Source organism: Pyrgilauda ruficollis, unplaced genomic scaffold (assembly GCF_017590135.1).
Source record: "Pyrgilauda ruficollis isolate IOZ18807 unplaced genomic scaffold, ASM1759013v1 scaffold252, whole genome shotgun sequence".
NCBI lineage: Eukaryota > Metazoa > Chordata > Aves > Passeriformes > Passeridae > Pyrgilauda > Pyrgilauda ruficollis.
The window spans coordinates 193,112-216,617 of NW_024523845.1; the positions used below are offsets into that span (position 1 = coordinate 193,112).

Here is a 23,506-nt window from a genome sequence, read left to right on the forward strand (position 1 = left end):
ACAATATTTTACTTCCATCTTTTAGACTTGCACTGTTTTTGAGCATGTCAAGCTGTCAGGTTTGCTTGGCTCCTTGCAGGTAGAGCTCAGTCCTTTCACTGCTTCCTCACAGCTCCTTGGAGCATTACTCCAAAGCTTTCATTCTGTCTGAACTTCCCTCATCCCCATGGACTGCAGGGCTTTGGCAAGGCACACTGAGGGTTCCTTCTAATCGCTCTGTCAAAGTGCATGTCACAGACATCTCCCCTTGCGTGTTTAAGAAGCAATTTTCCTTTGCTTGATAAAATTGACACCGCACCACAGACCCGTAGCCCGCCAGGCCCAGTACCCTCATTTCACCCTCCCGGGAGTCACCAGCTCCTTGACACAAGGAAAAGCATGCGGATAGTGGGTCGCAGCTCCGGGCCGGTTCTGAGTTTGAAGGACTGGACGTGCCTCAGAGCTCCCCTGGCCTGTTTGCTCTTTCATCCTGCTACTGCCGTCCTCATCTCCACTGGAATTCTCACTGCCTCCCGGTGAGCCCCGGCCCGGTCGCTGTCGGTGCGAGCCCCTCTCGGTACCGGTCGGGAGCGCTTCCGACGCTGCTGCGAGCGGGCGGTGCTGGGCCGGGCCGGGCCGGGCGGGGCGGGGGCTCTGCGTCGGGCCCCGCGGCCCGGGGGGTGATGCAGAGCGGGGCCGGCAGGCGGCGCTGGGGAGCGCGCGGAGGCTGCGGCGGCGGCCGGGAGCGCTGCGAGAGCACCGGGGCTGCGGCGGCGGGGGCGGCAGGGGGCGGCGGTGAGTGCGGGGCGCTGAGTGCGGGGCTGGGGGCTGCCAGAGTAAGGGGGCTCCGGCGGTGGTGCAGGGCGCTGGTGGGGAGAGAAGGGGATGGCTGTGGCCGCGGAAGCAGGGGCGGCAGTGCTGAGGTCCCTGGCGGCAGACCTAAAGCCAGTCCGTCCCTCTCTCGAGCTCCGTCGAGGCGGCAGAGCCGGCGCGGCCCGTGGGGCTGGGAGGGCGTGGGCGCCGCACCCACCGGTCCCCGGGAGGAGCTCCGTGCCGCGCCGCCCCCGCGGGGCTGGGAGCGGGGCAGGGGCCGCGGCTGCACCGCCCTCCCTCCGCAGCAGCGCGGCCGGGGCCGGGCTCCCGGTGCGGGACCCTCTCCCCCGGCGCGGCGGGCGAGTGGCACTTTACAGACGGTCCCTGGCCGCTCTCCGCAGCGCCGCGCAGGCGCTCCGCACGCGGACGGGAGCGGAGCATGGACGGGACGGTGAGCGCCGCGCGGGCCCCCGGCCCGGCCCCGGGCATCTGCGGGACGCCCACCCCGGCGGTACCCCAGGGCCGGGCACGGACCCCGGGCAGCGCCGCTGCTGCTCCCGCCCGGGCGTTGCCCGCAGGACTCGCCCTCTCGGGAGCCTGGTGGAGTCCGGGCGGACCCCTGCACCGCCGGTACCGCCCGGCGGTGCTCCCTCCTCCGCCGCCGCCGCTCGCTCGTGGAGCCGCGGCTGGAACCCTGGCGGCGGCCGCGCCACGCTCTCTGGTCTTCCCCGCGGACTCGGCTTCAGGCGGTGCAGCCCACGGCGGCTGTCCCAGCGCGGGCCCCGCGTCCTCTGCCGAGCCCCGGCGGCTTTGCTGCCTTGCGGGAGCTCGGCTCGTTCGGAGAGGCGGGCAGAAAGGGGGAGCCCAGTGCTCATTTACCGCTCCCGAATGTGGGCTGCAGGCCCCCTCGGGAGTCCCTTTAGCAGGGACTGACTTTACCGAGGGAGACACCATCACTCTTCTGGATTTGCCCATCCTGCCCTGACATAGTCCATGCATCCTCTGAAGAGGAGGGTCCTCTCCTTAACACCTGTCCCTGGAGACAGCCCAGCGCTGCTCTGCATCTAACTGACTGCTGTCTCTGGTGCTCCAGGAACAACCAGCCGTCACACAGGAGATGGCAGCTTTTGAGAGAGTACTTGACTTGCTGCCTCTAAGATGCCTCTCAGTTCTGTCTTCAGAGGGAGATACATGGTCCAAGATACTCTCTCAGGACTAACAGATCCATGTCTGTGGGAGACTGATGCTCTGCGTGGCCTTCTGGAATATCTCCTGACTTCCCACACATGCAAACCATCTCACTTTGGCACCAGGAGTTTGCTGCTGGAGATTGCTGCTCCTTCCTTCCCTCCTGTTCCCTGAAGCCTGAACTCTTCTCCGTTCCCTCCATCACCGTGGCCTGTGGAGGATCTCTGTGTGCTGGGAGAAACTGAGGTAGAATTGAAATGGGGGACTGAGGAGCAAGCAACGTCATTCACCAGTTAGCATGATCTGGGAGAGTGTGCATTATCCTTGCCTGGTGCTGTCAGCACTGCCCTTCTTGGAGAGACTGACTTCACCCTACCACCCATTCAAGGAAGTGCTGCAGCTTCTGAACATAATCAGTTCCTTGGGGTTGTCTCAGGAGCAATCAACAATCTGCTATTTTCCATGGGGACACCACCAACCAAACGAGCTGGAATTCCCTGACCTCTCTATGAGGAGGAACTTGCAGCTTGGCCTTGCCCCTAAGGCAGGGTGAGGACACTCAGCCTTTGCTCTCCTGCTTTTCCTCAGCGCTGCAGTAATGTTCCTTTCTGTACCTCATGCACTCTCCCTTCTCACTTGCGCTGCCTCCACTGCAGTGTTTGCCTCAGCCCCTGTGTGCCTGGGCTCTGTCCTTCCTTGACTACAGCTCTGTTTCAGCAGAATTCACCATTATCTTCTTTTTGCCCTTTGTTCTTCCCTTTTCTTGACCCCACTAGATCCAGAGCCTTGGTCCTGTCCCTGGTGGAGATATCCACTCTGCTCATGCTGCCTGGCACTGCCCAGGCTGGGACTGCAATGCTCATACTTCCCTTTCTTGCCTATCCATTCTTTGAACAGTTGTTTCTATTGGCATGTCTAGGTGTGAGCTTTTGCTTGAGAATGCTTTGTGCACTGGTGCTCACGCCTGTTCTGCTGTAATGCTGCTTTTCTTCATCAGCTACAGTACAGAGCTGTCAGCAGCAGCAGGGCTTTGAATGTGCAGGTGCAGCTGCCTCAGCTCTTCCCGTGGAACAGGTCCCTTTTCCTTCTTAGCCTGGGTAATCATCTTTGGGAGCTATCATAGCATGCAGACACTGAAGCTGCCTGACTATGCCCTAAATCTGTAGGATCATTATTCCAGTCTGCCACACTCCTTAAGCTACTCGGGCACCTAATGGTGCCTGATAAAATGCTGGAGTGGATTTTGAGTTCTTTAAGGAATTGATTTTTTAAGAATGAAAGCAAGCTGACTTGGTTAATGTTCCTAAACTGGCCTGCTTTCCCAAGGTTGAGAACATCTGTGTGAGACAATACCCTTGCTTCTTGGGACAGGCAAATTCTAGGGGTCCACTGCAATCCTACCCACCCTGTGGTTCTTATCAGAGCCTGCTCAATAGGTTGACGGGTTATAGGCAAGCAGTAACATTTGTGTTCTTTCCAGCCTCCACAAATACAAGCTGGGTCCTGTGGGGAAACTGAAGACTCTACCTGGATGGGCCAGTGCCTGGGCAAAACTGCTGTCCTGGCAGCCTGGTCATGCACCTATGTGCACAGTCTCCAGAGAAGTCCCAAACTGCTGTGTCAGTCTCATCTTCCCTTTCTTGCTCTTCTCCGCTCTCTCTTTTTCCGCAAGTTGTGCTGCTTATGAAGCGTCACATGGGTTTATGCTGTTCTAGAGAGTGTTATTTTTATTGTATGTTATTTCCCTCTCACCCAGTATGTACTTTCTCTTTTCAGAGCTGGATCCAAATGCATTCTCAGCCTGTTGTCTTAGAGCTGTTCCTGCTTAAGGTCAATGAGAACATCTCCTGCTAATTCATCATGACATAATATCTGGTCTCCTGCTCCATCCACAGGATAAATTTCTTGCTTCCTCTTGGTCTACACAGATGTGACTCCAGGTGTTCAGCTGCCTTGTCTGATACAGGTAGGTTTCAACTCTTTGGAAAGTGACCTGTTTTAGTCAGGAAGAATGTGTCTGTGCTTTGGACTGGGGATGGAAAATGTTTGCCTTTGGGCATATGGGAAATACTATGCTGTGAAATAAATCCTAAGATGCCAGCTTGCTGCTGACATAAACTAGTCATTTCAATAGCCAGTTGCTGCTGTGATAGTTTGTGCTGGTGTTGGCAGGAAGATTCTGATCTGGCAGAGTGGACTGGCTCAGAGGAAGTGACACTGGAGGATGCATTTGCTAAGAGGAGGAGGAGTAGTAGTAGTAGCAGCAGCAGGTATTCTTTGTGGTAATTCATTACTCCATTTGCCACAAGTAAACATGATTAGTTCTTGTCAGGTGGTTAATGGTCTGTGGGGCTCCCATGCTTCTCAGTGCATGTTTAAATTAGCTCTTCCCAGCTAGGACGACTTCTTCAGTACCTGCTGTTGCTGGATGGACATTGGTCACCTCCATGATAAGGTAACCAAATCTGCCACTCATATCCTTATTTTCTACCATTAGTTACATTGTTCTTGTTGCTTCCACTGTGAATATCCACCTGTAGCTGCTGTCTGTTTTCCCAGCCAGTACACAGCATGCCTTTAGGGGACTTTTGTTTCTGCCACACCTGGATTGGCGACTTTTCACCTTTCACAGCCTACACAGGTCACCTCACTGGTAGTATAAAATGTGTGGTAGAAGAAATGCATACTATTTTGCTTTGGAAATAAACAGCCTAGGTTATAACAATTCTCACTGGAATTGGAAGGGCTTATGTATGAAAACTCCTTCAGTTTTTGATGAAGATGGTAATGTTAACATTCCATTCTCATCATCACTCAGTGCTCTCTCCTTGCCCAGTGCAGTGCTGCCACAGTGGTTTTCAAGCAGAGTGCTTGGGCTAACACCTGGAATTTGGTGGTCTCTCCTTGAATTGAACAGCATTCCAGGAGCTTATCTTTTCTGGAAAGATTCAGCTGGAGGAATTGAATGGTTCTTAATTTAAACTTCGAAGGATTAAGAGTTCGGGTGTGATACCAGGGAAGTTATCCAGGTTTTGCATTTATATAGAAATGTCCTGGGTACATGGAACCAAGCAGGTATCTACAATTTGTGTGCCTTTTCATGTAGCTCACAAGGTTGCACTGTGCACACTCTCCATAGAGTTTTCATAATGCAAACACTGGGTGATAGGTCTTGTTCTGGGAATGTTCCTCAGAGGTCATCAAGTGAGGTGTGTTTGGTTTCCTCAGTGGTCGTCAAGTGAGGTGTGAACTGACAGCCTGAGATGCCCTTGTCAGTTGTTTCCAATATTCACTGAGTAGATGTGGAAGTGACAATGACACTGTCATTTCTGTACCTGCATGTATTTGAGAGCAGTGGCGGCTTTGTGCTGGACAAGAGCCTCATGAATGTTATGGAAAGCTGTTTTAGTCTTCCTTCCATTTTTTAAAAAACTCTGCATTCACAGGTTCCAGAGTTTGAGAGACAAACTTCCTATCCTTTCCTTTCTGGCCTCTTACAGTCCTGTAGCCTTCTCTGTTTTCTCTGCTGGTATGGAGGTGGTGTTTGTGTCTGTCTGTTATCAGTGCCCAAAGCAAGGGATAGAAGCATTTCTCCCTGAACATAACTAGCTTTAGCTAGCTTGAAGGCCTTAGCTAGACTTAAGAATTTGCCTGCTCCAAGAATGTCAGTATAAGATTCTATTCAACATTGTATTTTTTACCTTTTTTAACCCCAAAGTTGGCACACTTACTCTCTGCCTGTGAATAAATTTCTTACTTGTTTAAAGGTAGTTCAGCTCCTTTCGAGATCCTAAACTGCAGAGAAGAAAACACAATTTACCAGTTATATATTTTTATATTTACAGGTACAGCTATTGCATTGAAGTGGGAAATCATGTTAACTTAACTTTTCAGCATGTGGCCTTTGATTTGCAAGTCTGCTTTTGATGAGTAACTCCCCTATGGAGACAGGCTGAGAAAGTTGGGACTGTTCAGTCTGGAGAAGAGGTTATGTGGAAGTGTCTGAAGGGGCTGCAGCGGAGCTGGAGAGCGAGTCTTTGTTAGTAACTGCAGTAATAGGAAAAGGAGTAATGGGTACAAATTGAAAGAGGGAAATTTAGGTTAGATATTAGGAAGAAAAGTTTACTATGAAGGTAGTTAGACACTGGCACATGTTGCCCAGGAAGGTTGTGGATGCCTCGACCCTGGCAGTGCTCAGAGCCAGGTTGGATAAAGCCTTGAGTGACCTTGTCTGGCGGGGGGTGTCCCTGCCTGCCCAGGGCAGAGGAGCTTGGGACTAGATGATCTTTAAATCCACTCCAGCCCCTTAATGTTTTATGAGTCTACAATGTGAAAGAAATTTGACTTCACTTGGTGAAATTCTGAGGCCCAACAAAGTATGTTATTGAAAATTTATAAATGTATTAATTTTAAAGATCTAAACCAGTCATTTTCTCCTGGAAAATACTATGATTCATGGCAACAGCAAAATTCACAATTAAAAGGTGTTGTCTACATGGAACAGAAGAGCTGTGTTTGCAGCTGTGAGACCAATGAGGAATGATTTTACTTGCAGATTTTTAAGCTTTCAATTTTCATGATAGAGAGAGGACATAGTGGAAGGTTACTTGAGTAGTTTTATTCTTGTTTGTTCCTTGAGATCATAGGGGTAACCACATAGTAGCTGAATGGGCTGGCAGGCTAATCACTGTGTGGACAGGGGCCAGTCTTAGCAGTTGCAGGAGAGGGTACAAAGCTCATTCACTGTGGGTCACAGAGGGATAGAATGGGATGGGTTGGAAGGGACCTTCACAGATCACCTAGTTGTGTTCCAGCATTTTACCTTCCTCATTGTAAAAAATGTCTTCCTTAGGTCTAATCTAAAACTGCCCTCTTTAAAACAGCAGTTTAAAAGTGTTGTCCCTTGTCCTGTCTTATAGGCCTTGGTAAAAGGTCTCTCTCTGTCTTTCTTACAAGCCCCCTTTAAATACTGGAAGGCTGCAAGAAAATCTCCCTGGAGCCTTCACTTCTCTCAGCTGAATACCCTTGTCTCTCTCAGCCCATCTCCAGAGCACAGGGACTTCAGCTCTCAGAGCATCTCTGTGGCCTCCTCTTGGCTTGCTCCAACAGATCCATGTTTGTCTTGCACTGTGGACCACAGGTGAGGTCTGACAAGTGCAAACAGGAATAATCCCCCCCATACATGCTGTGTGTGCTGGGGCATCAGCTCAGGACACAGGTTGTTTCTGGGATGTCAGCCCTCATGGCCAGGATCTGTTCCCCCAATAAATGAGATGGAGAATTGGTGATGACCAAAATGGAGAAGGCTGAGGTACTCAACAACTTTTTTCCTGCTCAGTTTTCACTCTTAATTGCTCTTCCCAAATCTCTGGAGTCCTTGAATCTCATGGTAGGGACAGGGGGAATGAAGCCCTGCCCACTGTAGGAGTAGATCAGGACCTAGACCATCTGAGGAACATGTACATACAGAAGTCCATGGGACCTGATGAAACACACGCCAGGGTCCTCAGGGAACTGGCTGATGGTGAATCCTATCTCTCCTTAGTAATCTGTATTTATCAAAGAACATCCCATGACTGGAGAAGCCAGTCATCAACCCCAGCCAGGTGTTGATCCACATTGATCGTGGTTGTTTACACATTAATGGATTAAAGGAAAAGAAGCTTTTGGATCATATGACACCCATATTTTACTGAGTGCTAATTGATTTCCATTGGTCCTTACTGTGAGCCTTATACCTTCCACAGAGACAAGCTGGTTAACCATTGGAAATTTAAATGTGATACACTGCTTGTAGACCTTCTACCAGTGGAAGGTTTAAGAACTTGGACAAATATCTGTTAAGAAGGGTTTTGGCAGATCAAGGCTGACTTGGGGCAAGGAAGGATTTGGAGCTCTAAAGGCCATGCCAGCCCCTCTGCCTGTTCTCTTAATACTAGTCTCTAGCCCAATGGTATCTGTATGTGGTTTGTAAGTAATTCTTGTGCCAGTTTTGTGCTTGGTAGTCCAGACCTGTCTTAGTAAGGAAGTGAACCCGTGTGGACTGCTAAGAACAGCACAGATCTAGATCTATGCCTAGATCTCCCTGGGATGTGCACAGACCAGCTAGGGGACCAAGACAGTGTGCCCTCAGACAGGGGACCTGAGAAACATCTGCTGTCATAACTTTGCTCTGGACTGTCTGGTACTTTTAGTCTCCACCATCATCTGAAGTAAATGGTGGTTTGTGTCTTGTGGACATTTGGCACATACAGGCTTTGCCAAGCGGTTTACAAGACTGAGAAAACTGGATGCTCCATATCTAGTTACTGCTTTTTGCATCTCCAGTGTCTCTTGGCAAGTCCTATATCAGTTAGTGCCCCAGGCTGGCTATTTTACATGAAAAACATTTAATTCATTTTGAACTTAGTCCTCCATTTTTGTTGGTGATCCTCAAGTTCTTCTGTTGCAAGATAGTGTGCTCCTTTCATCACAGTGACAATTTTTATTCTGTATATTTCCCCTCCTCTGCAATATAAACAGGCACTCTGCTTCAGCTCCTCTCCATAAGAGGATTACTTTGTATCTAGTCTTTCTATATCTGTATGGTTATAACTCTGCTGTGTGCTTTCAGAGATGTGACCAGCAGTGGCTGCAGTGTCATAAAAAACCAGTACTGGCTGATACTGTGTTCTGTAATGTCTTCTGTCAAGCTCTTCATAACTCCTTCAAATTTTATTTTCTAAGTGAAGTCTTCTGTCAAGTGCTGCAGCCATCCTCATCTGTTAATATCTTTAACAATGTAAATTGCACACAAAGTTGTAATTAGTGGAGTCCTGTTTTTTGTTTGAAGACTTGGTGTGTAAGTGTGCCGCTGCAGGTAAGGAGTCACCGTGTCTTCTGTAGAGAGAAACACATGTGCCCCATGGGTCTGTTATGTTCTTATTCTAGTCTCCATTGAGTCCCTGTTTTATTAGGATTAGAATTCTTTTATAGGTCATGTAAATAAAAGTGGGCTTGTCAGCATATTGCATTTCAGTGTTTTGAAAATGGCTCTCAGCCAGGTTTCTAAAGAATATAAAAGCTAACAAGGGAAATAGATAGTCAATAAAGAAAACTCCTTGTAAGCAGTAAGAAAAAGCAGTGACTCATACAATCCTTGAGGTTGGAAGGGCCCTCTGGAGGTCATCAAGAAGAACTGGTTCCCCAGGACCATGTCCAGACAGCTTTTCAATATCTCCAAGCTGGGAGACTCTACAACCTGTCACCCTCACTGTAAAACACTATTTGTTGGTGTGCCAAAGGAACCTCTTGTGTTTTAGTTTGTGCCTGTGGCATCAGAGCCTGTCACTGGGCACCACTGAAAAGAGCCTGGATCCATCCTCTTTGCATGCTCCCATCAGGAATTTATATACATTAATGAGCTCCCCTCTGAGCCTTCTCCAGATGAGCAGTACCAGCACTCCTGGCCTTTCCTCACAGGAGAGATGCTCCAGTTTCTTTGTCGTCTTCTCTGCCTCTTCTCTGCACTCCCCAGTATGTCCACGTCTCTCTTGCACTGGGCAAGTTCTCCAGCTGTGACTCACCATGCTGCAGTGAAGGGCACGGTGGCCAGTGCAGACAGGTGCCCTGCCCTTGCTGCTGCCTCGGGCTCCACTCAGGGTCTCTGTGTGACAAACTGCTCTTGGGCCAGTCACCTCCAGCACATCCTGATGCCTGAGGCTGTTCTTCCCCAGGGGCAGCAATTTGCACTTCCTGGTGAATTTTGCTAGGAAATGTAAGGGTACTTGTGAGGTGACAGTACACCTCTTCTTCTTTAAGGTCAGGCAGTCAAGGAGGTTCTCCATGCAAAGGGGATAATAAGTAAATGGGGAAAGGCTACAGAAAAAGAGAGATACTGTCAGGCTGTTAGTCAAGAGATAATGGTGACAAATCCCAAGAGCAGACTTCCACTGACTGATGAGCCTTTAGGAAACTGCAGGCATAGCTTTCAAGAGGTCTAAGCTGGATTAGTGCAATCCCTGGGACACCGGGAGTTGCTGAAGGTGGTGGCTGTAGAAGGATGAATAAATGTTGTGTTTCTGTGCTTTTTTGGTTCCCCATTGGTGCGCAGTGTATGATGAATGATTTCCAAAGGTCTAAGTAATGAAGCAACAAAATTAGATGATAATGTGACATTGTTTGGTGCAGCAGAACCTAAATCTGTCTCTTAGGATTTGGGAAGAGTGTTTCAAAACTGGATGATAATATGGCGGAATAAATTTATACGTAAAGTCCATAAAGAAAATAAACCTGCTAATGTAGACACATCATTGCTAAAATTATCTCTTTTAGCTCAGGAAAGAACTCTTGGCATCTTTATAGAGAGCTCTCTGTAAACCTAAGCTTAACAGTAGTGATTAAAATGGAAACTTTGATGTTAGATATTAGAGAAAATGAATTAACAAAGCTGAAGTTACTGCTGTAATATTGTATAAATCCGTGGCTCTTCTATGTTGTGAAGAGAGAATGTAGTTTCATATCCCTTAAGATGCAGTGACTAGTAGAACAAGAGGAATTCTAGAAAAAGTGATTAGGATAGTGAGAGGTGGAGAGATTTCCATCAGAGGAGGCATGTGAGAATTCTTTAGAGAAATGATATATAGAGAATTCTTAGAGAAATTAACGTAAAAGTGCTAGAGATCATCAGCCACAACTGAGGAAAGGTAAAGCACAAATGGACTTAGAATTTATAGAAGATACAGGCATGTGATGAAATTATAAAACTAGCAGAAAATGTTTTGGGTGTCGGGGGTTTTTTCAGTTGAACATAAGCCCAGATGCCCCCAGGTGGGCAGGAGGCCAATGGCACCTGCCTTGTACCAGCACAGCCCCAGGGCAGTGCTTGTGCCTGTGCTGGCCCTGCTGAGCCACCTCCAGTCCTGGGGGCAGCTCCGAGCCTCGCCACAAGAAGGACATGGAGGGGCTGGAGCGTGTCCAGGGAACGGAGCTGGGAAGGGGCTGGAGCCCCAGGAGGGGCTGAGGGAGCTGGGAAGGGGCTCAGCCTGGAGAAAAGGGGGCTCAGGGGGGACCTTGTGGCTCTGCACAGCTCCTGCCAGGAGGGGACAGCCGGGGGGTCGGGCTGTGCTCCAGGGAACAGGGACAGGAGGAGGGGGAACGGGTTCAAGTTGTTGGGATATATTTATTTACTGAAAGGGTTCTGAAGCCCCAGCACAGGCTTCTCAAGGAAGTATCAGGGTCACCATTCCTGGAGAGAAGATAAAAGACATGTAGACATGACACTTGTGGATATGGCTTAGTGGTGGAAGTATATTGTATTTGATGATCTTGAAGGTCTTTTCCAGCCTAAATGATTCTGTACTTCTATTCTGTGATTAGTAAGTGGACCATGTTCCCCTTCACTCTTCGGGCACTGCAGTGCATTCAGTCAGTAAATTGAGGCATAAGGGTGGAGAAGGGGTCCCTCTGCTGCCAGAAACGCCAAGCCGCCAGGCTTCCCCATTACGAGGCGTGCTATCCACTGATCTTTGAGCTCAGTCTCTAGCAGTGTCTCCTTCCCCACATCAGGTATGTGGAGCAGAAGGCCCCTTTTTCAGTGGACACTCCTCCCCAGATTGCAAATCTTAAGTATCAGTGCAGCCTTTTCAGAAGGATGGGGAAAGGGCTTGGGTGAGGGAGGAGAGAGAATGTGGAACGGGATTGGGTGGCACCAGCAGTGCTGTGAGCACAGCATCCTGCAGCCCAGGGAGCCCCCTTGCTGCTCCTGCGCGGCTGCAGTGCCGGTCCCACCGGCACACAGCTCCCGTGCCGCCGGACACCGGACAGTGTCCGTGCTGAGCCGGGCTGAGCCGGGCTGAGCCGGGCTGAGCCGGGCTGCGGGGCAGCGCGGACACCAGGACACTGTCCGTGCTGAGCCGGGCTGAGCCGGGCTGAGCCGGGCTGAGCCGGGCTGCGGGGCAGCGCGGGCACCAGGACAGTGCCCATGCTGAGCCGGGCTGAGCCGGGCTGCGGGGCAGCGCGGACACCAGGACACTGTCCGTGCTGAGCCGGGCTGCGGGAGCTGCTCCCGCACCGCCTGCGAGGAGCCTGCCGTGTGCTGCTGCTGCCTGGGGCCTCCGGTGGACAGAGCCCGCTGATTTTACAGACATATTCTGGCTAAAACTAGTGGCAAAGACAGAGGAGAGATGGACACTGCCTTTGCCAACCAGCTTTTCTGGAAGTGCAGTTCTAGACTACAGGAAGCCTGTGGAGAGGAAGGAATATGTTTTATTGCACATTAGATCAGTGAGAGTGAATTGAAAGAGCAGCAGGACAACAGGAGAAAAGACAGGCATGCAGAGGTGTGTAGGCTGACAATGTCATTTTAAGTGTTGATATCAAAACCAGATATTAGGGATAATCTGACATATTATAGCAAAACGCTTAAAACGTATTCTGAAAACAAGAATGGAAGAATGATTGATGTGCCTAACTGGAGGAGGTGATTATGTCTGTGTAAAACTCTTTATGATCTTAAAGATGCTGAAATGCTTTGGGCACAGTCTCCAAAAGCAGTGGCTGTCTCCTTGGCAACAGGAAGGCATCTATCTGTTCCCATGGCAACGGGCTGCAGGGGTGCTCAAGAAGGGCTTGTGCCGGGCTCTGTCAGCGTCAGCGCAGGCTCCCAGCTCTCGTTGTTGCTCCTCCCTGGAGCAGAGGCTGTGGGTACATTCAGGTGCTCTGATCCTGCAGCTGACAAGGAGGAGTGAACTGGAAGTGTTCCTGCTCTCTGTGTAAAACAGATTAATTGTGCAGTGTTGTTTCATCTGGGGAGTTCCTTCCTAATTGCCAGCATTAAAGAATTCTTTGCGGCTTCCCATAAGAAAAGTCGGATTTTTGCTATCCAGAGAGGCATCAGAGGGTGTTTGATGTTGATTCTTTCAAAGGTGTGGACAGACAGATCTGAAAAAGCAGGAAACAATGTATATGCAAAGAATCTGCATCTCAGCAGCCCTTTCTGGTTTCTAAAAGGAGAACTGTGCAGACACTGACAGGCCTATCTGCACTAGATCCACCACATAAGAACTGCTAATAAAGTAAGCAAATTATGTATAATAGGCACCACTTCTTCTAAACCCACTGTGATTCTTTTCTAAGGGAGCCAACTCATATTTGGCACCAGAAGTAGGATTGAAGCATGGTTTGATGTTTTTATCTTTTTTAAATACTAGGCATGGGATGCAGAAGCACTAACGGAACAGTGATAATTTCAAAGTGATCAACTGAGAAAATTATTTTAGAAGCAGCATTTTGAATGCATTTCTGTGTATTGTGTGTAGGTATTACTAAGCAGTGTTTAGTTTTTTCATCAACAGCCTGCTTTTCATTCCAGTAGCTTCTTTCTAGTCCTGCATTAAAGGATAGCAAAACAGAAATGCATTACTTACCTTCATTAGCATACTGTTTTGCCCCCTAATACGGACCTTTTAAGGTAAAACCCACTTTCAATCACTGCTGCTGGACTAGCATATATGCTTGCAGGTAAAGGCACTCCAGGTGTTTTGTCCTTACCTTGTTTCAGCTCCAGTCTCCAGGCTGTGGTTCATCATACCAATTCACTACATGTTGATTGGGCAAGTTGAGTTACTTGTCATGCTTAAGTCTTTCCTGAGTAGAATCATAAAATCACAGAATGGTTGAAGTTTAAAAGGACCTCTTGAGACCGTGTGTTCCAACCTCCCATCTCAGAGCTGGGTCAGCTTGAGCAATTTGCTGAGTACCAAGTGCAGTGAACTGCTGGGGTTCGTTTTGGGGTGGGGGCACCCCGGTCAGGGCAGGACCACAGGCTTAGAATATACCATACATTTCGGAGGGGTGAGACAGGGCATGCCATTTCAATAAAATGCAATACAACAGTGAACTTCTGAATATCTGCAGTGATGGAGTGAACTTGCTCTTTGGGCAATCTTTTCTAAGTAAAACCTGTTCACCTGTTGTGTATATCCATCTGGTTCAAAAATTCCCTAGTCTTGTCTTCCTTCACTGATGTCGAGTCTTCCTTGCTCCAGACTTCCTTACTGGTCTTAGGAGCCTGGAATTCCTGACAGCCAATCTCGCCAATAACGAAAGATGCAAAGAAGGCATTCAGTACTTCAACTTTTTCTGTGTTCATTCTCAGTAAGCCTACATTCTCACATACTGTCTTCTACTGCTGAGATATTTGTAAAAACCTTTCTGTCTGCCCTTCATGTTCCTCACTAGATTCAGCTCCAGGTGGGCTTTTGTTATCCTGATTGCAACCCTGCATGCTTGGGCACTGTCTCTGTATTCCTTCTGGGTCATCTGTCCCTGCTTCTGCCTCTTGTAATGCTTCAGCTCAGTCAGGAGCTCCTTGTTCATGCATGCAGGCTTCCTGCTGCTTTTGATTAATTTCCTGCCTGTGGGATAAACCAGTCTTGAATTTGGAGGAGGTGATCTTTGAAAATCAACCAGATCTCCTGGAACTCTCTTCTTTCCAACTGATTGATTGTTTTCTACCCTGGTCCATCCTCTCATGTTCCTGAAATATCATGTCATGGTCTAGCCAAGGCTGCTCTGACCTTCACATTCCTGACCAGTTCTTCCATGACCAGCAGAGCACCTCTTTGTGTGCTTCTCAGTTGCCCATGTTAGGAGTTTATGGTCAGTGTGACCCAGAAGCCCCATGGATTGCTTGTGCCGTGCTCTGTTATGCCCTCAGCAGATACTGGGGTGGTTGAAGTCTTCCATGAATACCAGAGACTGTGGACATGGGGATTTTTCCTGCTGCCTGTGGTCCCACTACTTCTTCCTCAGCAGGTAGTCTGCAGCAGACCCCTACCATGGCGCTACATGTTGGTCCACCTGATAGCTCTGATCCTAGCTCTGGTCTCTTAACTCTCAGCTCATGCTCTGTCCATCCCAAGACAGAGCTCTGTGTGCTCCAGCCACACGCTTGGCTGAAGGGCAGCTCCTCCTCCTCACTCCCCAGCCTGCCCTTCCTAAAGAGTCCTGAAGGCTGCAGCCATCGCAGCACTCCCGTCCTGTGAGGTGTCAGTTACCCTGGAATTCAGTGCATGCCCAGGGTGAAAAGGGACCAGAGAGAGCATCACTAGCGTGGGTATTCAGAAGCTTTCTGGAGGAGGGAGAGATGGGCTGTCGGGCTGGGAGCAGATACTGCACCGTTGCTATAGGAATCAGGAGAATATGTCACAGCTTCATCAGTCTGAAGAGAGTGACTGAGGGCCTTCTGTCCTCCAGCCATCGGCAAATGGCAGAAAAAGCATTTCACATGTTCCTGCTCTCTCAGATGCTTTGCTACAGGGAGACTGCAACGAGATCAGGAACTGAAATATTAACTGTTGGAGTTATATGTGGTCCATTCTTCACCAGCTGCCAGACAGAACAGTAATTTTCTGGGGAGGTGTTCAGGGCTGTGTCTGGTTTGAAATATCAGAGACCTGTTGTTTCTGCAGACAGGCAAGAGGATTTGTCTTTTGATAGACATATGAAGTTGAAGTGTAAGGGAAGATCATAAGCCTTACAATAAGGCCATAACAGTGGAGGGATGCAGGTCTGGAACTGATTTTGATTAAATAATTTCTTACGAGGAGCTGAGATTGTTGACTCCTTGCAGCACTGTGGAAGAGAAAAGTCATCCTGGGATTGCATGGCAAAGTGGATGCAGGGCAGGATAAAATCAGCAAATGCATAAGGCTGATGGGATGCAGAGGGATGCAGAATTGGGCCCTTTTCTATATGCAGTATCTGTACTGCATATAGACAGTTTCAGAGCAAATTTTTGCCTGTGGCATTCCAAGAGGATTTAATCAGAGTGAAAAAAAAAGTATTTGCTAAGTTCAGAAGAGACAGAATTGCAGTTTTGTGATGTGCAACAGCAGGAGCTTGAACTGGGGAGAGGAAGGATTGACTCAAATAGAAGGAGGTGGAGAAACAGAAGATAAGAAAAGATGAGTAACTGTCAAAACAAAATCAGCCAAATGGAAGAGTTGCTAAAGATCAAATGCAGCAGAAAATGAGTAAGTTATGTGATAGACAGAAGAACTTCTTCTGAAGAACAGAAATACAACAAGCTTTTTCTGTGCTGGAATATTTCTTAGCTCCCTGTATTTCTTATTATTGGAATATTAGTGATTAACTTTCCATTACATAAACTTTTCACTAATTTTTTAGGTTTGTTTTATGCTTGTTTAGATTGGGTGAATACCCTACTGGAGATTAATGTCCAAGATCTGATCTAAAAGGATTTAAAGAAATACTGCTTTAATTTTCATGGTATCTCAGGCTTACAATAACAATTTAAAAAGCTTTTCTCTCTATAACCTTAGCAGATATTTATGTATTATTATTTGGCATAATATTTATAACATAATATTTAACATTTGGTGTTGCTGTATCATATGATATATACTAGCTTGGCTGTGTATTCTGATACATTTATCAGAACACAAGGGAATCTCTTTGAAGAAGGAAGCATGGTTATTTCCCAAGAGAAAATAAGGTAGTCAAAATCCCCCACAAGTGGTTGTTGATGGTTGATGGTTTTAAGTTGCAGGCTGGGTATAAATTGATCTGAGAACAGGTGTTGAGGATGGGGTGCACAGGGTAGGAATTTGGTGGCTGTTCCAAACTAGAGTAGCAAGACAGCTGGCATGCCTGTCGGGATGATTGGTGTTCTCTGTTCCACTGGGCTCCTATTTCTATCCGTTAACTTCATCTGCAAACTGTCAAGGTCAGAGACGACATTGTTCTTAGCTGTACCTCCTCATACTTTCAAGCACCAGAAACTAGTGAGTCCCAAGAATGGGAAGGATTGTGGCGTGTGACAGAGAATGTGACACAAAGTACAGCACTCCGCTCTTCTCCCTCTGACAGTTCATGGCCATGCACAAACACGCCCCTCCCCTGGAAGTTCTCCAAAGTAAACTCTCTTTTGAAAAGCACTGAATGCCAGAATGATTCAGCTTGCGCTTCTTCTGCACGTTTTGAAGATGATTTAACCTGTAACTTGTGGTGCCACATGTGTGCCTTGCTTTCTCCTGGGATGGCGGTGGCGCGCTGCTGTGTGCGGCTGGCCCGGCCAAAGGCTGTGCCTGCGAGCTGGGGGCTGCCAGCCTGCTGTGCCTGTGCTCTGCTGACCGAGAGGAGCAGACAAGCCTCTGTGCTGTGCTGTAGCCAGACCATTTCCACTTCTGCAATGCTCAGTTGCTCAGATGAGCCGTAGTCAAAAGCCCGTTGTCCAGCTGGAGCCCAAGTGCTGTAATCGTGTCCCTGTGCCCCGAGCTGCTGTGCTCGCAGTCCTGTGATTTCACACATGTATTTATGTACTGGGTGAGTCGGCGCTGAAAGGATTAGCAAACCATCCTGCCTGCTCTACGCACATTGCACAGTTCTTCCACCTCAGCATTTATCTTCCACCAGCTTGACTTTTTCCGGCTGAAATCTCCTGTCTAACATTTTAGGCCAAGTTGAGTTTTTTATCCTCTCTCCTGATTGGCTTGAAACTTTCCAAAATCTTTTGTGTGAGAATTTAATCTACAAATATTTTGCTTCTCTCTTTTAGATCTTTGATGGAGGTAAAAAAATCTGTATGTAAAACCCACTTTGGAGTCCGTAGTAGTAATTTTCTTTCCACTTGTTTTTATTACTTTTATAACTTTATTTATATTTATAACTTTTCAGTAATGTTACATACAAATTACGTACAAATTATGTTCCTATTAAGAATTTCAGGCATATAATAATGTTTTACTACATTGCCTCTAAGTCACATTTGCCATTTCCCGTTGACTGCCATTGTTTTTTTTCCAAAGCCATTGTTTGCTGTAATGATGTACTGTTTGAGATTATCTTTGACTTTTTGGAGTAATCTGTAATTGTTGTAATTATTCTGCCATGTAATTATTAATAAAATAATTTTTAAAGAAATTTTGCCTTGTCTGGCAATACAGTTTTTGTTATGATGACTATTGCTTGCTCTCAGTTCCATCATGTTCTAAGGCTGACATGATTGTATTCCCCTGTTAATTGTCCTTCCAGTTCAGCTGAAGTGGGAGCTGGATTTATGAGACAGTCCATGCCAAGACTGCTCTGTTTTCCTTCTTTGGTTTTGTGCTTTCTCCAGCCTCCTAGTGCTCAGTTCTTAAGCAGCTTTGCCTATGAATACATCTTTCAGTCCATATTTACTTACTATTGATTTGCTTAAACTATAGAGACTTTTCAAATTGTTTTCAGTGAGAATAGGACATAATTCTTAGCACTGCTAGTATTAATCAAAATGGACTTTAATGGACTCGTGACAAGCAAACAGGAAATCCTGTAGGTTTTCTGACAATACAGAAGGGCAAGAGTACTCTAGGCAGATGCACTAGCTTCATCCTAAGTCCATGCAAAGCTCAAGAATGATTTTTGAAAGAGAAAATAACTGAGCATGAGGAGGATACATGTGGTATGAAAAAGCAGCCTAAGTTTACTAATCTACTCTTTCTCAGATAAGTAGATTGATTCCTCACAAAGGAATCAGTGTCTTTCTTGTCCAGACTTGAGTGAAGCCTTCAATACAGTGTGATCTGAAAATTTGGCTGGGACTCAGAAGACAGGTGAAAGCAGAACTGCAGAGTAGATAAGGAGCTCAGTAAAGAAGACACAAAAGACATTGCAGTTTCTTCAGGATTTCTCTAGGGATTGGTGTCATTTAATATTTTCACTAATGCCCATGGCACAAAAATAGGAAATGTAATAATTAAATTTGCTGCCAATGCAAAACAGGTATTGTTGAAGCAGAAGAGAACAGGTTATGTTGAAGAACTGCTTGAGCTACACAACTGTGAGCTACACTAACAGAAACCAGCTGGTATCTGGTGGCAGTACAGTGCACAGCCATGCACTTGGGGCCTTGCCACGGGAGTAGGAACGGTATGCCAGAAGTGATCTAATGACAGTGCTTAAGAAGGAGAAACAGCCTGGTACTTAGTTCACGTGCAAGTGAACATGGAGCTGTCACTGTCCGGATGTTGAGGAAGGAGCCCTGAGCCTGGTGAGGTTTGATAGATTTCTGCTTGTGAGAAGAGTTAATGGCACACGAGTATGTGGCCTGGGCACTGGAGGTAAATTCTGTCTGCCCTTATTCTAGCCAGGTTAACTGGGACTGACAGGAAAAGATGGAATGATGAGAAGTGGGCACAGAGTTTTAAGAAGGCAAATAACAGTTTCACTTGTTTAGTCTGACAGAAGGAAGAGTGAATGTGGATGTGACAGGTATGTAGAAATGCTTCAAAGCATAAACACAAAGGACCATTAAGGACAAGGTTGATAAGAATAAATGAAAATAGCCACAAAACCCCAGAGCTCAAATTTTTAGCAGCTGTCTTGTGGGAATACCAAGATTTAAAGTGCTGTGCAATAAACTTATATCTGGAAAGGTTAGATGTGACATGGTTGCTGTTGATTATACTTAGAATCAGAGAATTGTAGAATGGTTTGAGTAGGAAGGGACTTTCCAGCCCAACCAGTAAACCAGGTTGCTCCAAGCCCTGTCCAACCTGGCCTGGAACACTTCTAGAGATGGAGCAGGCACAACTTCTCTGGGCAGCCTGTGCCAGGGCCTCACCACCCTCACAGGGAAGAGCCAGTGGTTCCCTCAGCTCTGTTCTGTCAGTGAGTGACAGCAGGTGAATATTCTAGATGCTCTTACCAAACGCATCCCAAAGCCATCATTCTAACCACCAAATATCACAAAGATACACTTTTTGGAGCAGGGGGCAGTTGGTTTGAGGGTAGTTGTTAATAGGTCTTTTTCTCTGCTCCCTCAGGATTACTCACCAAGAATTCCTCTATTTCATTCACTTCTGAAAAATTCAAATCTGTATTCCCAGCTGTTCTCCTTCCAGGACCAAAGTCTTAATACTAATCTCTCACACTTTGCAGCTCTGCTCAGGCCCTGGGTTAGAGGATGAGGATTATGGCAGCTCCTTGCAGTGCTCTGGTTCTTTGCTCAGATGTTTGAAGCTGTGCACAGCTGTTGCTGCACACTTGGTGTAAAGAGGGATGGTGAGGATGGTGATGATGGAAAAGTGGAGGTAAAGGCATGGTAGAACTAGACAGCTTACCATGAGGTCAAACAGAATTGACTAAAATATTAGTATGGTTGATGATAATTCTGATGACTCGTTATTTTGTATCCTATAATGTTACATATATATTTTATATATTTCTCTGTCTTTTAGCATCCATGCTGTTGTCTTTGATTACTTTTAACTTTCTCTCTGTACCTCTTCACAATGACGTTTCAAATCTTCAGAGATAGAGACAAACACTTCTCTATCTCCTTCCTTCCTTCCTTCCTTCCTTCCTTCCTTCCTTCCTTCCTTCCTTCCTTCCTTCCTTCCTTCCTCCCTTCCTCCCTTCCTCCCTCCCTCCCTCCCTAACAGATTTTAGAAATAAGTACTGGAAAGGCCTAACAGAGAAAGGAACCTCTGTGTTACAAAATGTCAGTTTCTGTAGGGAAATAAGGCAAAAGGAACCTCTGGAAATCAGCTGGTCCTCTGTCCTGTCCAAAGTCAGAATCCACACCACCTACATCACTCTGGATAGATGCCTGTCTAACCTGTTCTTGAAAGACCTTTGGCGGTCAGGAGTCTCATCCTTGCTGGACAAACTATCCCAGAACATCTCTACTGTCACTCCTGTGCTTCTCCTGAATATCTGACATAAATCTTCCCGGAGAAATTCAAGCCGTTATTTCCTGTACTCTGTGCATGGGGAGCAGCTCTTCCCTGTATTTGCAGCAGCCTTTTGGAGACCTGATGACTGTTGTTTTCTCTTTATCTTGTTTGGACCTTACAGTTCTTGTCACACTTACTGTCCTTCCTTAACCATCCTGGTTTCCTGGTTTCTCCCACATTTCCTCTGATGCACAGAGCCCGACGGCAAAGGTTGGTCTGGATGAGACACTGACAATTCAAACCACGACAGAATTGCTTTGGAAGAGTTCCTCAGCAATTCTGGCAACATTTAATTTTTCAACCTTAAGGAAATGTTGAGCTGGAACAGCTTGTGGCCTGGAGAGCTCAGGGGATGGGGAGAAGGAGGAGAGATGGAATGAGGAAGAATGAAGAATCTAGAGTACCGTTGTCAGTGCCTGTGCTGCCACCAAGGGGATGAGAGCAGTGGGGCAGCATTCCTGCAGTTCCTGATCTTCTGGGGGTTTATCTGTTTATTTTGTGACAGTGTAGAACTGTTAACTCACATTTAGCTTACGATCTATCATATCCCCAGATGTTTTTTATGAAAAAAAACCTCCCTTCAGCCAGTTGTTCTCCATCTTCTGTTTAGATGTTGATTTATATCCTTATGTGGAATCCTGCACTGTTTCTGATTGAATTGTGGTTTGAAAAAAACAGGACATATCTCCAGGTCCTCAGGATTTTAATTTTGATAATCTCTTGTGGCAAACTTGTAACCTCTCCAAACTGTATGTTGCTAGGAAATTGAATAAGCATGTTCTCTAAGTACATTATCTATATTGTTAATGAGACTACTGAATAATTCTGAACTCAGGAACAATTGAACATTTCTCTAGATTAAGCAGAGCCTCCGTCTTGGGATACTTTCTGGTTCCAGCATGTCTTCTATGCCACATTGCATCAATTCCAAAACTGTTGTGAATATTCTAAGTTTCAGTGGAAAGAGCAATGCTGACTTAAGTGAAACTTGGATGAGGGAAACCACACCTTTTAAAGCAATCAGTACCTTCATATACTTCTATAATTACCTACAGACCAAAAAATGGCAAGTAGCAGCAAACATGTCTCCCTAAAACAACAGCTTGGTTCATATCTTTTCTAATCAGACCTTCTTAGCTGAACAGCCTGAAAAGCCCTGAACAACAGAAGTTAAACCAAACCACACACACAGAGACCAAGTGGGCTCCCAATGCCCCAGGAAGCACCAGGGAAGGAGATCAGCCTTTCTCTGAAATGAAATGGTCTGGGAATGGGACATGAAGCGAGCTGAAAGTGAGTACGAATGAGGCCCCAGCGCGTGCTCAGCCTTCAGGAATGAGTGGAGGAACACGGGGCTTGCACAGAGCCCCACGGCACAGAGACCTTCCAGGTCAGAGATGGCTGGGAGCTGCCAGGATACTTGCAGCACTTGGGGATCACTCGGGTTAAATCAGTCACTTTTTGAAAGAACGTTGGCAACTATTTTCTACACTTTTAGGGGGAAAAAAAAAGTTGGGAAAATAGAAAACCAAACAATTTGAAATAAAATTATGTGCTGTTTCTCCTAATATGGGAAATTACATTCTTGTATGGTAACCTTCACCCTTTTGTGCAAATGCCTCACACAGTAGTTTTCCTGGACACTATTGTGAAGGGTTGAAGAATCACAGGAAATGGGTTTCATTCTCAGCTAGGTAACGTTGGGCAAGTCACTTCCATCCATTTGTACCGTACTTTCCATTTGCAAAACGTAAGAGCTGCATGTGCTGATTTTTCTAGTGCTTGGAGAACTACCATCATGCTAAGAGCTGAGTTTTTATTATTGCAGGATTTTTAGACATTTTTTTTTTTTTTACATTTACTCAGTTGACCACTGAAGCGAGGCTGCCATTCCTTAATTTTCAAGTGGCTGGCCTTGGAATTTGATGTTCAAGGAAACCTGGTTTTGGATGTCTGTTAAGAACATCCAGGTAAATTACAATATATATGGTATGGTTTTCAGCTTAAATTACTACCACTTCATAGCAAATGTCCTCCTGCTCCAGAAGGTATTCAGTGGCTATTGATGGAGATCGGGGCGGCTGCGGCTCCAAGCCGTGTCTGCAGCTAAGGGGAAAAACAAGAAAACCCTGAAATGCACAGCCGGGCGTATGCTCCGGCCGGGGGACAAAGGGCCGGGGCTGAGGGCTCCGTCCCGGCCCGAGGACAGCCGGGTCGCGCTCCGTGCCTGCCCTCCGCCGGCGCTGCCGCCCCGCCCCGCCCCGGGCGGTGCCGGCCGCGGCGCGGGAGGGGTTAAAGCGCCCGCGCGTCCCCGCCGGCCCGCGCTGACCTTCACGGGGTCGCGCCGAGCATGCGCGCGTCCGCCCGGGGCCGCGCCGCTCCCGCCGCGGTTCTGCTCGCCCGGCCCGGCCCGGCCCGGTCCGGTCCGGCCCCAGGCAGGCGGATTGGCCCGGGCTAGTCCTCGCCCGCCCGCGGCGGTGCCGGGACCGTGGCAGGCGCACGCCCTGCCCGTGCCGGGCGCGCCGTTGCCATTCGGTGCCGCTGGTGCTGGCGACGGAGCGCGGGGGGACGCGAGGGGGGACCGCGCGCCGCGCCGCAGCCCGGAGCCGCCGCCGCCCCTTCCCGCGCCGGCAGGACGGGCAGGGCCGCGGGACGCGCCGCGCCCGTAACGACGGCTGCTGGAGGAGGCGCTGCGGCGCGTCCTTGGTGCCGTTTCACGCGATGGGGCTCGCACGGCTCCCCGCGAGGGGGAAACAGCCGCACGGGCCGGGGCCGGTGCCGGTGCCCCCCACGGGCGGGACTGAGAC

At 47.8% G+C, this 23,506-nt stretch overlaps 1 protein-coding gene across 1 annotated transcript in view; it reads left to right on the forward strand.

Annotated features, from left to right (window-relative positions):
* Positions 1-3,818: 3,818 nt before the first annotated feature.
* SMARCD3 (SWI/SNF related, matrix associated, actin dependent regulator of chromatin, subfamily d, member 3) overlaps positions 3,819-23,506 on the forward strand; it is a 71,541-nt gene continuing 51,853 nt past the window's right edge. The window contains exon 1 of the mRNA XM_041471023.1: positions 3,819-3,946. The gene's annotated coding sequence lies outside the window, so the exon portion shown is untranslated. The remainder of the gene's footprint in view (positions 3,947-23,506) is intronic.